The 17,172-nt window shown below is 36.4% G+C and overlaps 1 protein-coding gene across 1 annotated transcript in view; it reads right to left on the reverse strand.

Moving 5' to 3' along the window:
- The window catches only part of TTC28 (tetratricopeptide repeat domain 28), a 568,672-nt gene that overhangs the window by 461,959 nt on the left and 89,541 nt on the right, over positions 1 to 17,172 (reverse strand). The window lies entirely within an intron of this gene.

The raw sequence follows: 17,172 nt of genomic DNA on the forward strand, positions 1-17,172 counted from the left end.
TATGCCTGTGCACGGCAGTGAGAATAGCATTCACTTACTCTCAATACATATGGTATGCATTCAATGACATCATTCACCATTACCTTTGCCAAGTTGAACCTCTCCTCTAGACCACCAAAACACAGTTTCACAGTCCCCGCGGGGCTGAGAGAGTAGTTCCAAAGCAACAGGTCAGTCCTTCAGAATGGAGAGGTTATTAATGTTTCATCCCATATATCCCATACTCTCCCTGTCCCCTAATAAATAAAAACCTTTGTAATCTTGTAATGTATTCAGCTTTTATTAACTCTTTCACTATTGTTTTGCATAGTCAAGTGAATACACGCTTGATGGTTCTTATTGCTACAGTGCTCTGGCAGGTGCTGTTTACTCTCTTTTTAGGAAAGAGATTAGAATAAACTTTATTATGAAAATAGAGTAAAATTACTATGTGAGTTGTAAATCATAACTCATGTAACTGATATTTTTAATTAATGATTATGAAATAAAAATCAAAGCAGCTTTTCTAGGAAAGAAAAGCCTTCAATAATATTCTAATTTTCTCATTTAAACACCCCACCTAAAAGACTTTTAAATGATTATATAATGGATTCTATGATGTTTATGATTCCAGATAATTAAAAACCTTGAAAATTATTTTCAAAGAGGTATTAAAGGTCCTTCTTAATTGTTTTTTAAAGCAGTGAAAAAACTGAAGGAAAAAGCAACATTACTCACAAAAATAATTATTTTTCCCATTGGTCTATACACACAACCACACATGTAAGTACAGGAAAACTAAAAAAATATTGGTGAAAGATTTCAGGTGGGGTCTTGCTTCAGAACATGCTGGTTACAGAGGTAGTTTAACAAATAGCAGAGCTCTTAGTACAAACTGTTCAGGGTTTTAAAGCAAATGTCAAGAAACCTAATCTTTGGGTAATACAACAAAGCAGAGCACTCTTCTGAAAAGCCTCAGTATCTCTTTGTTCAACACTTCTCACTTGAGGCTGAGATACAGACTAGCCATGTAAACGGTATATGTTGTGAGGTCTGAAATTATGTAAGTCATAAAATAAGTCAGGCATTACATAACAAACTTACTACATTCTTTTTATAAAAATGAAGAGTAACACATTTCCATTTATAAGAAAATTTCAATGAATTCATGTGATTTAGAAAAATGACTATTATCCATATTTTAATGTAAATAGTAAACTAATATGGCAATGCTACGAATTTTCTGAGACATGAGCATGTCTGCTAGACAACTGTGATACTACTTAAGAATTATTTAAACATTACAAAACCAAAATCTATTTAGAAATGTAAGACACAAGAATGGTTCTGAAAAATCAATGATTGAATTGTAAAATGCATGCCTGCTCCAAAATAATAGAATATTATCAATAATATTCACTACAAGTCACTACTCTGTAATGAGTGGATAACACTCACTATAACCCATTTTATAGACGAGGAACTGGGGTTCAGAGACAATACATATCTTGCCCAGGGTTGCAGTTAGTAAGTGGCAGAACTAGGTTTTCAAGTCAGGTGTTTCTGACTCTAAAGATTTCCTCTCTAACAAACTGACCAAATTTAAAGAGACTTGCAATAAAAGGATAAAGCTCAAATCCCCTAAGGACTAGTTAGCAGAGAAGATTGGAACTAGAACTATAGTTTCTATAATATGAAAGTAAACAGGATAAAATTAAAAATCTAAAGTTCTTTGACAGGCAAAAGTAAGGATAAATCTATTAACTAAGGTAAAACAGATATACTATTTGGTTAAAATACATAACTCAAACTTCTCCCCAGTTCCCACATTTAGTGGCCTCCTTGATATATTCCATTTCTAAAATTCTGTCATTCTATTTGTGTCCAGTGTTTGAGGACAACGGTTCCCTAAAACCAAGAGATAAAATTTTCTTCCCAGAGGTAAAAATTGATGGGTCCTAAATATTAAAACAAGAGTAAATACGTAACTAAAGAGTTTCTTCCAATCAGCTTTTGCCCAACTATAGGCAAAGTAGAACATCATTAAAGGCATGGCATACCCCAACAAAATTAGCAATCTAAAGAAAAAAAATTTCACAAAAGATAGTCAAGTACCTACCCTCCCCTCCAGCAGCAAAAGGAATAGAAACAGAGAACTCTTGGCAGAGCCCAGGGGAGACAGAATCTTAGCCAGTGCACTTCCAGTTGGATCCTGTATACAAGTATGCAGCAAGGCTATCTTTGAGGGAAGGAAATTCTTACAGGCTACAGAATATCTCATCCACCAGACCTCAGAAATTTCCCTTCCCAATAGACCTAGAGTCCCACAATTCATCCTGAGAGAACTACATAAAGTCATTTAAATTTCTTAAATATACTTGTTAAATACTTATTAAAACAACATTCTGACTGTTCTACTTAGGACCATAGGAAGAAAATGCTTTCAATTATTTTCTTCACCAACAAACCATTGATAATGATATTAAGTGGCAGTTGACAAAGGAGGAAGTAACTGAAATATTTTGACAATCAGACTCAGGAACCCTTGCAGTAATCTGAGTCTGTAAGGAATAGAAGAAAACAACTCTTCAAGGGTGTTATTTCTCTTCCAGCACTTCAATTTTGCTCTGGTCATTTTACTAAATTAGAGGACGAAGAAAAACAGACAAGATAAAAGCAAAATTTATCACTGCAAATGTTAACTGTTCAAGCAAGACACAATGATTTATGAGCTGATGTTCTACTTAGGACAAATTAAAGAAAAAGAAAGAGAAAGTGTATCCTTTGAGTATATCTGTGTTATACACTGCTTTACAGTTATAATACTATATAGTGCTCTATTAGGCATTTAGACAAACTGATTTACACACACACCAGTTTCTAGAGTTCCAAGAGCATACAGGTGGAGAAATATACTGGATTTGGGATCATATAATCTGAGTTTGAAACTTAATTCTACCCAAAAGCAACAAATGAAAGACAGAAGGTAAGTCACAGTCTTTTCAATCTCAACTCTTATTTTAATAACTGGAAGATAATGATTACCCTCACAAAGTTAAAAGCACCAAATGAACTGAAATGTTTGAAAATGTTCTGCAATTATATAAGAGCCTTTCACAAACTAGCATCTCACATATACACCTTATAAATAAATCCCCATCTCTATGGTGTGGAGTAATTCATATCAATACTTTGCCTTCTTACAGTGAAAAACTGGAGGTCACCTGCATAGATGTAAATAAACTATATAAGTTAGTATGTTACTGTGACCAACACTGCTGACTCACTCATAAACAAAAGCAATGAGATTATCCAGTTAGATTAAACTATTGATTTTAGGTATTAATGTAGTAGTTGGTGGCAAACCTAAATACACACACACACACACACACACACACACACACACATATTTATATATTTAATATATACATGGAAATATATATATATTCCCAATAATACAGATAGAATATTTTTTAATTGCCTATTTAACAGCATCAGAGCAAATAAAGCAACTAGAATCAGAGAAGCCGAGCTTCGAGAGAAAAGAACAGAACCGAGAGGTGAGCAAACGTTCTGCTGTCCCTCTTTTCCTGGGGGCACTGCTAATTCTGAGCAAAGGTCAAGAGGCTGAGAATCCACCCAGGCTTTCCTCCAGACAAAAGGTTGCTTCTGGAAAACAGAGAAACAAGCAGAGCTTTTGCTTGTCTCCTGGGGCTAGTAAAACAAAATTAGAAACTTGAGGGGCCAAGATCCAGAGAGAAGAGAAAGGTAGAGAAATAAGCCTGACACATTGCCAACTTTCTCCTTAAGACATTTGCCAAATAGTGGAGAACTAACAGGCTAAGCAGAAAGCCTTCAAAAAGCAGGAAAAAGTTTTCAGCAGTCTCAGAATGCTGAAGAGAAAAGAATTAGAGTTCAGAACCCATTAAGGCAAGAAGCCATGGTGAACACACAGAGCTCCCAGTTGGAAGTTCTAGAAGGCTAGCCTCAGCTCAGCCTCTGGGTTAAAATGGTTAAGCTCTACTCTATTTGCATAGCAGAGGAAAGAGAGAACCTCTCCAGAAGAAAATATTATCTGTAAATGCACCAATGTATACCTTTCTATCAAAATTTACCAGATATACCAAGAAAGACAAGGCAGACAACCAAGAGAAAAAGTAAACAAGAGAATCACAGGTGATTCAGAAAATAGAGTTAGCAAATAATAACTTTTAAAGTACCATGATTAATATGTTTAAGAAAATGGAGAAACCAATAGAAAATATTGAGAATTTCAACAGAAAATTAAAAAATTAAATAGAAATGAAAAACTACTGAAATTAGGATCTAATAGATGAGTTTAACGACAAATTATTGATGACCTAGAAAGCAAGCCAATAGAAAATGACTTGAAGCAGAGCAAAAAATAAATACTTAAAAAGCACTAAATACATTCTATAACATAGATGAGCCTAAAACACAATCTAAATGAAAGAAGCCAAAGGACCAGATATTGTATGATTCTGTTTATATGAAATGTCCAGAACAGGCAAATACATAAAGACATAAAGATTAGTAGTTCCCAGAGCTGGGAGGTTCAAAGGGATAGGGAAAATAGGGAGTGACTGGCAATAGGTATAGGATTCCTTTTTTGAATGAAAAAAAAAGTCCTATAATTAGTCATAATGCATCTACAACTGTGTGAATATGCTAAAAAAAAAACAACACTGAATTAATATACTTTACAAAGATATAATAGGCCCATCTGATCAAGATGGCAACATAGATAAATGTGATACTCAGAACCTCCCACAATTACATTCAAATTACAACTAAACTACAAAACCACTATCATTCAAAACTGCCTGATATCTAGCTGAACAGAAGTCCTATAACAGAGGATATAAAGAAGCCACCACTGGGAAACAGGTAAGAGGGATAGAGACTGGGAAAAAGTTGGTCCCACACCCACGTGTATTGATTAAAAATGAGAAGGATCTCTTGGCTGCAGAGGTCCCCCCCCGAGGAGCCAAGGGTCCCAGCCCAGGGTTCTGGTGCCAGGAAGAGAAATCCCCATAACTTCTGACTGTAAAAACCAGCGCAGATTGTGGGTGAGTAGGAGGAGGGTGGCTGTAGTCCAGGAGTTCCTCTTAAAGGACCCACACTGACTTACTCAGGCTCACTAGTTCGGAGCTCCAGCAATGCACCAGGTACTACTAGGAAGGAACTGAACAGTCTGGCATCAAGACAGGAGCTGGAGGGGTAGCTTTCTCCCAGACAGAAATGCTGGCAGAGGCCATTGTTCCTTTGTTGAGCCCTCCTCTTACAGAGTCTGCAGGCAGGTACTATATCTGAGTTTCCATCAACCTAATAACACTGTAGTCCCACCCTGGTGATTCCCTGAGACCTCATCCAATTCACTTAAAGGCCCATCCAAGCCGTTTCCAATGGATTTTCGATACCAATGGCCTCTCTTGGCTAATGCTTTGCACTTTCTAAAATCTCTCAAACAAGCAGCATCTGAGCTTTGCATACCCTGTATCTATTGCTAAGTGGCCCCTGGCCCAGCACTAGCAGCAGCTGGCCTTGGTTCACAGCTTGGCCTCTACCAGGCACCTCCAAGCCCAGCACCATCTGCAGAGCGCTTTTGTCGCTCATGCCAGTGGCCCCAGGCAGGACACAGGCAGCAGCTGACCTTGGTTGCACCATCCAGAAGGCCCCTGGGCAAGCCCCTCCAGTGGACAACTTCAGACCCAACCACCTCCACAATCAGACAAGGATACCTGAGCCCCACTAAGATGATTTCTGCTCGGTGGGGTCAGCCTCTGTATAGCAGATCCTCCAAAGTTGTTTTGGCCAGTCGTTGCAGCCAGTCAGCCTGCGGGTAAGATCCCTCCAATTAATTTGCCAATAGCAATCAAGGCTCAATTACAACAGGAGGGTGCACACAGCCCACATTGCAAGGAAGGGTGCACTTGGAACTGAGCTTAGGTGACTGGGGAGTCAGTGCCACTGGGCCCTACAGGACACTACCACATAAGGCAACTCTACCAAGTATGGGAGACATTGCAGCTCTGCCTAATACTTAGTAACAAACACAGGGAGATAAACAATGTGAGGAGACAAAGAAACATGTCCCAAATTAAGGAATCACAACAAAACTCCAGAAAAAGAACCAAAAAAAAAAAATGGAGACAAGCAATCTACCAGATGCAGAGTTCAAAACACTGGTTATAAGGATGCTCAATGAACTTAGGGGAAGGGTAGAGGAATTTTGTGAGAACTTCAACAAAGAGATAGGAAACATAAAAATGGAGATAGAAAACAAGAAACCAATGAGTTAGAAATGAAGAATACATTAACTGAAAAGTATACATTCCCAGAAATCAACAGTAAAGTAGATAAAGAAGAGAATCAAATCAAGGATTTAGAAGATAAGGGAGCAGAAAATACCCAATCAAAACAGGAAAAAAAAAAAAAAAGGAATCCAAAAAATGAGGATAGTCCTAGCCAGTTGGTTAGAGCATCATCCTGATAAACCAAGATTGTCAGTTTGATCCCCAGTCAGGGCATATACAAGAATCAACCAATTAATGCATAAATAAATGGAACAACAAATTTATGTTTCTCTCTCTCTCCCTCTCCCCGTCTCCTCCCCTCCTCCCAACCTCTCCCTTTTTCTCTCTTTCTTTAAAATTACACATTTTTAAAAATGAGGATAGTGTAAGGAGTCTCTGGTACAACTTCAAGCACACCAACATTCGCATCATGGGGGTACCAGAAGGAGAACAGAGAGAGCAAGAAATTGCAAGCCACCCTGGCTGGTATGGCTTAGTTGACTGGCGTGTCATCTTGTGGACCAAAGGGTCATGGGTTTGATTCCCAGTCAGGGCACATGTCTAGGTTGCAGGTTCAGTGTCCAGTCAGAGCACGTATGAGAGGCAACCATTCGATGTTTCTCTATCACATCGATGTTTCCCTCTCTCTCTCCCTTCCTATCCCTTACTCTAAAATCAATGGGCATGTTCTTGGGTGAGGATTTAAAAAAAAAAATTCAAATTGAAAAACCTATTTGAAACAAAATAATGACAGAAACCTCCCCTAACCTGGTGAAGGAAATAGACATACAAGTCCAAGAAGTGCAGAAAATCCCAAACGAGATGAACCCGAAGAGTCCCATACCAAGACACATAATAATTAAAATGTCAAAGGTCAAAGAGAGAATCTTAAAAGCAGCAAGAGGAAAGCAGTTACCATATTTTACCATGTATAAGGAGCATCCATTGGTTTTGGCCCAAACTTTCAGGAAAAAGAAAATCTTTTGTTTTAATTTTTTAATTCAATTTTTATTTATTTATATTTAGATACTTGTATTTTGTATTATAAAATAATTTTAAAATTTATTTTGAACATATTATGGTACAAGAAATTTTATGTAACAAATAATTACAAAACACAAGAACGGATATAAGATATTTTAGGTACTATCCATGTATAACGTGCATCACAATTTTTCCCTCAAAAATTTGGGCAAAAAGTGCACATTACACATGGCAAAAAAAATGGTAGTTACATGGCAAAAAAATGGCAGTTACAAGTGAGCTCTCGTAAGACTGTCTGCTGATTTCTCAACAGAAACTTTGCAGGCCAGAATGGATTGGCATAAAATGTTCAAAGTGATGAAAAGCAAGGACCTAAAACCAAGATTACTCTACCCAGCAAATGAATCATTTAGAACTGAAGGACAGATAAGCAGCTTCCCAGACAAGAAGCTAAAGGAATTCATCACCACCAGATAAGTGATACAAGAAATGTTAAAGGATCTTCTTTAAGAAGAAAGAAGAACAACTGTAATAGAATAAACATGATTTATAAATTTAAAAAAAGAAAAAAAAAGAAAATCCCTATTAGCAAAAAAAAAAGAGGAAAAAAAAGAATAAGAAATATGAATAATAAAATCACAATAAATACATATCTATCAACAATTACTTTAAATGTAAGTGGATTAAATGCTCCAATCAAAAGATGTAAGTGGCTGAATGAATTACAAAACAAGGCTCTGACATGTGCTGTCTACAAGACTCACTTCACAAAGGAAGATACACACAGGCTGAAAGTAAAGTGATGCAAAAAGGTATTTCATGAAAATGGAATTTTAAAAAAGCTGGGGTAGCAATACTTATACCAGACAAAATAGACTTTAAAACAAAGACTGTAGCAAGAGACAAAGAAGGACCCAACAATTCTATTTCTGGGTATTTATCCAAAGAAACCCAGAACACTAAATCAAAAGACATAGACATCCACATATTTACTAAAGCATTATTTACAATAGCCAAGATAGGAAAGCAACCTAAGTGTCCATCAACAGATGAAGAAATAAAGTAGAAATAGTGCATATATACAATGGACAATGACTCAACCATAAAAAAAAAAAAATCTTGCCATCTGCAACAACATAGATAGACCTAGAAGTATTACACTAAGTGAAATAAGTCAGACAAAGACAAATGCCAGATGATTTCACTTATATGTGGAATCTAAAAAACAAAATAAACAAGCAGAATAGAAATGGACTCAGAACATTCTGACAGTTGACAGATGGGAGAGGGATTGGGGAGATGACAAAGGTGAAGAGGTTAAGAAATACAAATCGGTAGTTACAGAAAACTCATGGGGATGTAAAGTGTAGCTTAGGTAATATAGTCAATAATAGTATAATAACTACCTATGGTGTCAGATGGGTACTAGATTTACCACGGTGATCACTTTGTAAGTTACATAAATGCCTAATCAAAGGGTTGTACACCTGAAACTGATATAATATTGTACATCAACTGTAATTTAAAAATAAATATTTTTTAAAAAGAAATGTTTTAAAAAAGGATATAATGGTATATAAATTATATCTGAATAAAGCTGTTATTGACAAAAATGAAATAAAACCCACTACATAACTTACAAGTTACACATTTTAAATATAAAGATACAGAAATATCAAAGTTCAAGGATAGAAAAAGATATAACATCTAAACACAAACCAAACAAAAGCTTGTATAGCTATATGAATGTCAGACTTCAACAAAAGTAGTAGCATCACTAGACAGAGACATTCCATAGTAATTTTACAAATCCGGTAAGAAGATACCACAACTCTAAATCTATATATATCCATATGATAAACTGGAAAATGTTTATTCAGAAAGTATAAATTTCACTCTACATCTCACTAAGGTATTCTCCACTCTCTTTAATGTTGGGCTTGGTCATGTTATTTGTCATTGGCCAATGGATTATCAGTGAGCATGACAAGAGCAAAGGCCTTAAATGCATCTGAACTGTTTGGATTGAGTCTTGTGCTAATGTATCTACTATAAGAAGAGAACGCCCCTGATAATCTTATCCCACCAGCAGGGGCCACAGAACAATGATACATGAAGTAAAACTAAACTCAACCTGCAGCCTGAAGCACAACTACCCAGTCAACCCCAGACCCATGTGCTAAAAATAAATGTTCATTGCTATATGCCAAAGATTTCTGAGGTTGTTATGCAGCAAAAGCCAACTAATAAAATCTGAGGCAGGTTAGTAAGAAACTAGGAAAATTCCCTGGCAAGTAAAATGAGAAAACAGACTAATCGCTGAACAATTGGCCAGAACAGCTGAGCAATTAACAGCCACCTGATAAATCACAAGACTTTATCTTCACTAAAAAAGATATCTAAGAGCAGGTGGTTTAAATCACCTTAGTCAGAGAGATAGACAATAACAACAAAAAAAACCTATTAAAGCCAGACTAATCCAAGATAAAGGTAAAACTAACCAGAAAATAGTACTACATAAGCATACTAAATAACACACCCAGAAATTTAATGAATATTGAAATCCTCCCCTAGGATCTCCCCTAAAATTCCCACCTATGGAAAATAGATAAAACCCTCAGGACAAAGAAGGTCAGCAGGAACTATTCTTTGAGTTTGCCCCTGCACACCCTTTCCTCAGATGTGTACTTTGCTTCTTCTATCCTAAGCCCTAAGGGCCATGAAGAGACTTGCACCCAGGTGAGCAATGGGGAGGGGGAGCTGGTCCCAGGCTTACCCCTGGTCCTGTCTCTAGAGGCCTGTCCTTTGCCTCATTGTCTCAAGCTCTAATAAACTTAATACCGCTTTCGCCTGCGCTTGTGTAGCAATTTTTCCTGAATGAGTCAAGAACCAGGAAAGGTCCTGCCCTCTGCTGGGCAGGGCCAGCATCCAGCATGGGAAAAGTCCGGTCGCAGAACCCAACAGCATATCAAAATACAGGATACAAAAATTAACAAGACTGAAATAAGAAAGTGGACAAGTTCGCAATTACTGTGAAAATGTTTAAATATCTCTTAATGGCTGATAGAGTAAGCAGAGTGAAAGTCTATCAGAACACAGAGAAAATGAATATCCAGCTTGGTTTCTAATAACAAATCAGTACTGTATTTCCTTGGTTAAGAATAAAGTTTGAATAATTTGCACAGAAAAGATTGCAGCAGCAGGTATTATTTTTCATGTTCTGACAAACAAAGCTAAAACTGAAGTTAAAGTCCCATGTATAGTTCGTTATTATCTTGAAATTTAGCTTTAAAAATGTGCCCACCCTGGCCAGGTGGCTCAGTTGGTTGGAGCATCACCCAGTACACCAAAGGGTTGCCAGCTGGATCCTCAGGTCTGGGTGCATATAGGAGGCAACTGATCGATGTTTCTTTCTCTCACTCTCTCTCTCCCCTTGCTTCCCACATCCCTTCCTCTCTCTCTAAAATCATTTTTTTTAAAAATGTGTCCTTCATGCCTCCTTCACACATTTGGGATAAAGTCAAGTACAGTACTTAGGCATGTAAATACTAAATATCATCCCATTTCTCTGCTTCCCTTCACAGGTATACTGCACCCAAAATACTGCCCCCCAACTTGGTTAACCCCCAACTTTCTCAAACCCCCCCTCATAGGAATATAATGCCTGCCAAAACCAAACCATTCCACCAAAACCACTTACCAAAGTCAAAAATACCTCTATATTGTCAAATGCGATGGTAGCTTCTCTCAAGTCATCTTACTCAACCTCTTACTTGCCTTTGACACATTTGATTGTCGCCCTTTATTGAAACTATAGTCTTTCTCAGCTTCGATGACACTATGTTCTCCAAATTTGCACCTATCACACTAGCAGATTCCTGTCAGTCTTCTTTGCTGGTTCTTCAGTTCAATCTCTAAATGCAGGGTTTCTATGGGGTTCAGTGCTATGTCCTCTTCTCTTGCTTAAACTACACATGATCCACAGTAATTTCATCCAATCCCATGGCTTTCAATACCATTTACACACTAATTTTTATCTCCAGCCCTCACCTATTATTCTCTGTACTCAGGATTCCAATTGCTTATTTTATATCTCCTCGTGAGTCTATCAGAGGTATCTCAGATTCAACATGTCCTAAAAAGAACTCCTGATTTTGTCCATGTCCTTTATTAGACTGTTCCTTCCCAACAGGTACTAAGGATAGAAACCTCAAAATGATCTTTGCCTTCTTTTCTTTTCCTTACAGCAATATTCCATTAGCAAGTCCTGTAAATGCTCTCTCCAAAAATTTATTGCCTACACCTGTGCTTCTTTCCTTCTTTAATGCTACTACCAAATTCCAAGGTATCAGCACATGAGATACTAGTATAGCCTTATATCTTGCCATTTCCACTTAAAATCCATTCTCCTCGTAGTTTCTAAAGTGACCTTTTAAAAATGCAAATCAGGTCATGCCACTTTCTAATTGAATCCATTAAATGGCTTCCTAATAATCTTAAAATAAAGCTTCTATATGTTCTGCCCCTGCCTGCCCAATTTCACCTCCTACAACTCTGCCTCTCAAGCACTGTATCGCAATCTGGAGCACCTCTGTCAATACAGAGAACACAAAGAATTTCTCTCACTCGAAGCATTTGTGCTCCGGGCTCCTCACAAAGCTAGGTGCTTCTCAGCCTTCAGGTCTCATGTTAAAAGTGACCTCAGAAATGTCTACCCTATCTAAATTAGGTCTCTCCTGTCATTCTCTAATACTCTTTGCATTTACTGCCTAGCATCTATCACAAGCTACATTAGTTTATTTATCGTCTTTCAACTAATGTATACATATGAAAATTCAGTAACAGATTCTAGGTATGTTTTTTTCACTGCTGTATCACCAGTGCCTAAAACAATGTCAAAAACAAAGTAGGCAGAAAAATGAAGCTGCTAAGTGCCACTAAAAGGGGCACTTAGACTTCCCTGTTCTCAGGTGTTTAGAATATTAATTCTAAAATAAATAATTCAGTTTACCCTTATGACACATTTATACAGATTTTTTTCTCACTATAACCCTAATGAGGCTTTGCAACTTTAAAGTCCAAAGAAGAGGCAATTCAGAAACACTTCGGCCTTCCCATTCCATTTGCTAGGAGACGGCACAGGTAAATCTTGGTGTGTTCATTCCCTTTTGATTCCATGCTATTGAAAGCCAGGTTATCTGGGTGTTTACTGTCACTAACAGAAATTTTTTCAGTAAAGAGGGTGTGAGCCCATTCAAAAAAGAAAACCTGCACAGCTTGAATCAGCTGCCACTGCAGAGAGGGGGCTGGCCTGGACCCAGAAGACACGCTTCCACATAGCACTGAGATCATTGAAACTCAGCCTGTGCAGTCACAGGTTTCCACCCATCAGGCACCTCGACAAGGCAGAACTTGCTCTAGTTCTGCTCTCTTGGATTCTCAAAGGAAAGCCGAGGGAGGTGGGGGCTAGGAGGGAAATCAGTATCTGAGGGCATTCTATGGGCTTGGCACTTTACACATGCAGTCTCATCTAGCTCTGAAATAGCAAGAGTCAGGTGCAGCATTACTCCCATTTTATAAACAACGGCACAGATCCTCAGAAAGATTAAGTGATTTATTCATGATCACATAGCTAACAAAGAAAACAGTGGAGCCAAGGTTCAACGCCAAGCCTATTGTTGAAATGACCTAAAGGAGGCAAGAAAAGAGAGTAAACATAAACAGCCTGAATGTGACCCAAGGCAAGTCCTGAATGAAACCTTTGTAAAGGATCCTCTATAATTTCCCAGTAGGCCCTCTGTCTAATTTAAATTTTATCCAAAAGGTAGAAACAACATTCTGTAGGGCAGTCCTTCCCACACTGATATGAAAACTTCTTGGCAAAGTGACAGCAATAGAGAAGAAACCCAAACCACAAAAAAAAATAAAATAAACCATGGTGCATCCTGCAGTATCAGTTTTGCTCACTGGAAAGTAACCTGAATCACCTGTTATTAAAACAAATACCAATATGTTATGGAGTAAGTAAAACAAAAAATTCACATCACTAGGTTTAAAACATAATTAATCCAGTCTCAGGAGCTTGCTCTGGCCAAACTTTCCAAGAAACAGTAATAGACTCGGTCTTTAGGGATATTTTTATAGAAAAATTTAAGAAGTACTTAAGCAATTTATCCTAGGTTAAGTAACAATTTAGGTAAAGTCAGGGAAAAAGAAAAGTGATTTTAAATTTTTTATTATTTTATCATCAGAAGAATAAAGAATTAACAAATCTGGCTAATAAAGATAGCAAATTGGAAATCTAAGGAACAAGACAAAATAAAAATGTAAGTTTTAAAGCCAAACAAAATCACAAAGAATTGGAAAAGCTGCCTTTAAATGAAAGCCACAAAACACAAATTATACAAATCATATTAATATTTAACAAGGAATGAGATAATGATGATTTTACCCCTCTATTTTTCATTTGTTTTAGTTCCTTATAATTTACCGAAGCCTGAAGTCTGTTGAGTCACAGGAGAATGAGAATTTACTAGCCAAATATTATTTATATAGCCGTATCCCTATACCTTTTGGAAACCACTATCAATAAAAAACTTTTAAGCCTGCAGACTAATCATAACCTATTATATTGAAACCTAGATTAAGATAAATCATCCTTCCTAGCTTCATTAGTAAGTCACTTCCCTAAAGGATCTGCTATAGGAAAATAAAAAGTTAATGATGCCATTATTTAATAGTTTTGAATCCTCTCCTATTAATCTACACAGTCACTGCTGAGCATGTTTTAACCATTCAAAATCCCACAACAGTGGCAGCTATAAAGGTTAGAATTTTGAGCCTAAGAATAACTGGCCTTTTACATGAAATTTTACTCTGTATTAGTGATTTCTCTTCTTCCTTTTCAAAAATATAATTACTTCCCTTAGGATTCCTCCTCCCCACAAAAAGTGCTCCTTACTCAAAAAGCTTTCCCTTACCACCTGCCACACTTCTGAAATTCCCTCTACTAAAGTTACTCCTTTGACGGAAACATGATTTTCAGAAAGATCCTTTTAGTAGGAAAACAAAATTGGTGGCATTTATCCTGTTAAATGAAGAATATCTTTTCACATACAAGCATTGGTTGGTTGATCACTTACAATGTGATAGCACTGAGCTGAACATCGCATTCATTTTTACATTTAACCCTCACAAGAAACCTATGAGATAAATGTCATTATTTCCATTTTAGAGAGATGGAAACTGAAACTCAGGGAGATTCAGTAATTTGTTCAAAGTCACATCTGTAAGTAGTAAAGCAGCAAACTGAAGCCAACTCTGCCTGACTCTAGAATGCAAATAGCTAAAATCTTAAAAAGTAAGGACCTGAAGAAATCCAATAGGAAACAGTATATTTTAATGATAATAACAATAAAAGAAATGGCAATACTAATGATTTTTAGAAAGTGCTTAATAATTGCCAACCACAATACACCAAGAGCCTTGCATTGATTATCTCACATTTCTCACTTTTCCTGTCTTCTTAACATCTATGTAAAGGCAAAATAGTACTTAATAGGAAAGACTGTGAAAAAGCAGATACTGAATAATTTACAATTTTATCAAAATTCATCCTTATTAAGAACAATTTTAATAGTCTTTGAAATTTTAAAAATTATTTTTAGGGGTAATGAATGAACATGAATAAGTAATTTACCCTAAAAAATTAATAATAGCCAATGAATGTATGCAAAATGTTACCCTCACTGGAAATCAAAGAAACACAAATTGACAAAGAAACCATTCTTTACTTCACCAAAAATATGAAGTTATTTTTTAAATTATTACTTCCAGCACTGGCAAAGGCCTAGTGAAATAAGCACTCTCATATGCTGCTGATGAAAATATAAATTAGTGTAACCTTTCTGGAGGGCAATTTGGAATTATATATCGTTGGCCACAAAAATTATAACACTCTTTAACCATGTAATTCTAATTCTGGGAATTTATACTAAAGAATAAGCATAGGCAAATATTCGTGTATTATTTTAATGTTGAAAAATTGGAAGCAATCTGAATGTCCCCAAATAGAAAAATAGTTAAGTAAATCATAATGAAATTATAATACCTGCATATACCAAAATAGTATTTAATTATTCCAAGTCATATTTTTCAAAAAATTCTATTGCCATGAAAAAGTGTTCAAGACATATCAGATGAAAAAAATGTTTAGAGGGCTTATTGCTGGGGGGTCACATTGCCTGTAATATTTCTTTATACTCAGTGTATCTTTAAATGATCTACAACTGAAATTTGCTGTTACTAAAATTTTTTTATCCAAAGTCTTATTTTTATTAGTTATTCTCTAGTACAAATCTTTCATGCAGAAATACATTTGCATCTTTTTTTATATGATTAAAAATAGGATCACTCTGGGGAAGGGAAAAATACTTAAACTTAGACAATATAACACATTTTTCTTCTTTTATAAGTAAAATGTTTAAATAGTCAGATTATCTAAATTCCATAAGGTTTTGAACAAAGAGAGGACATAAATACTACAGATGGAGTCTGTGTGGGTGCCATGAATATAACACAGATTCATTCTTGTATTCTGAATATTAATTAAAGCCTCACTGGAAAATGAGAGTAAATCTGTAAACCAACAAACTATATATTTAAGAATTAACTGACCTGTTTAAACCCTAAAAGTGTATTTAATTAATAACTTCATAATATAATACTTACAAATATTTGTATGGCTTTTTAGACTGAAATGAACCTAATTTACCAAACATCTGAGAATCTACTATGCTCCAAGTATCATAAGAATTCATCACAAAAATGAGATGGCATCCCATTTTTGCACTTAAAAGACTGGTATTCTAATGGACAAGTTAAAACACTAATTACAGAATATTTTCTTCACTTCTTATACTAACACTCTAAGAGCAAAGTTGCGCTTATTCTTATACCTGTAAATAAGGGACATGCCCTGTGGAGCGGGACACATTTGCACCCAACTACTAGCTCTGTCATGTGATCTTTGTAAAATAAGGAGTTCTCTGAGCTTCAGTATCCTCAATCTGATCCTAGCCACTAGACCACCAGGGAGGTCGTCTTTATCCTCAATCTGGAACACTACCAGCGATAATAACTACCTAGTATTAAGGTTGAAATAAAATATCTCATTTGATACATGGTAAATATTCAATATATGTTAGATATAATTATTCTAACAAATATCTTTCATAGCTTTAAATTTTTCTTTCCATAATAAAAATACAGGTTCCACTTCTAGTAACGGCAGAGTAGCTTATATAAACCCTCCTAAAACAAATGTTGTAAACAATGAACAAAATACAAAAGATAACTACTTAAAGGCAATTAGCAACCAAAATCAGACAGAAGATGGAAAGGTGTCAACCCTTGAAAGAAGAGAACTCCAGTTGCCAAGAATTCTGTGTGCGTGGCTTTTTGTGTGGGAACACTTGTCCGCACAGTGCAAGGGCAGCTAGAGCTCAGAAAGTCACAGTCTCCTTGGCCTGAGGATTTAGAGGGTGAATTTGTTTGTTATTAATTTGTTGTCTCTAAGCTCTAAATTCACCCTTCAATACCTGCTCTGCAATAACCCATAGAATTCTCCTTTACAGTCAACATGATATTGAGCTTTCTCAGTAGAGGGCACTAGAGGACCACTGCAAGAGGAAGAGGTGCTCCTGATTTTTTTCCGGCCACTGAACAGATCAGTGGTGTCAATATGACGACATCTGGTGGCACTGTGCTCCAGCAAAGTGCTAAGAACATTCAGTTCCTTAACAAATTCACAGAGAGCCGCCAGCTCAGCCTGGTAATTACCTTTCTGCAGCCCTCTCAACACAGACCCTGCACACTCTAGGCCTCCTACCCA

Source organism: Pteronotus mesoamericanus, unplaced genomic scaffold (genome assembly GCF_021234165.1).
Source record: "Pteronotus mesoamericanus isolate MK-2021 breed Mesoamerican mustached bat unplaced genomic scaffold, CSHL_Meso_final scaffold_507, whole genome shotgun sequence".
In the NCBI taxonomy this organism is placed as follows: domain Eukaryota; kingdom Metazoa; phylum Chordata; class Mammalia; order Chiroptera; family Mormoopidae; genus Pteronotus; species Pteronotus mesoamericanus.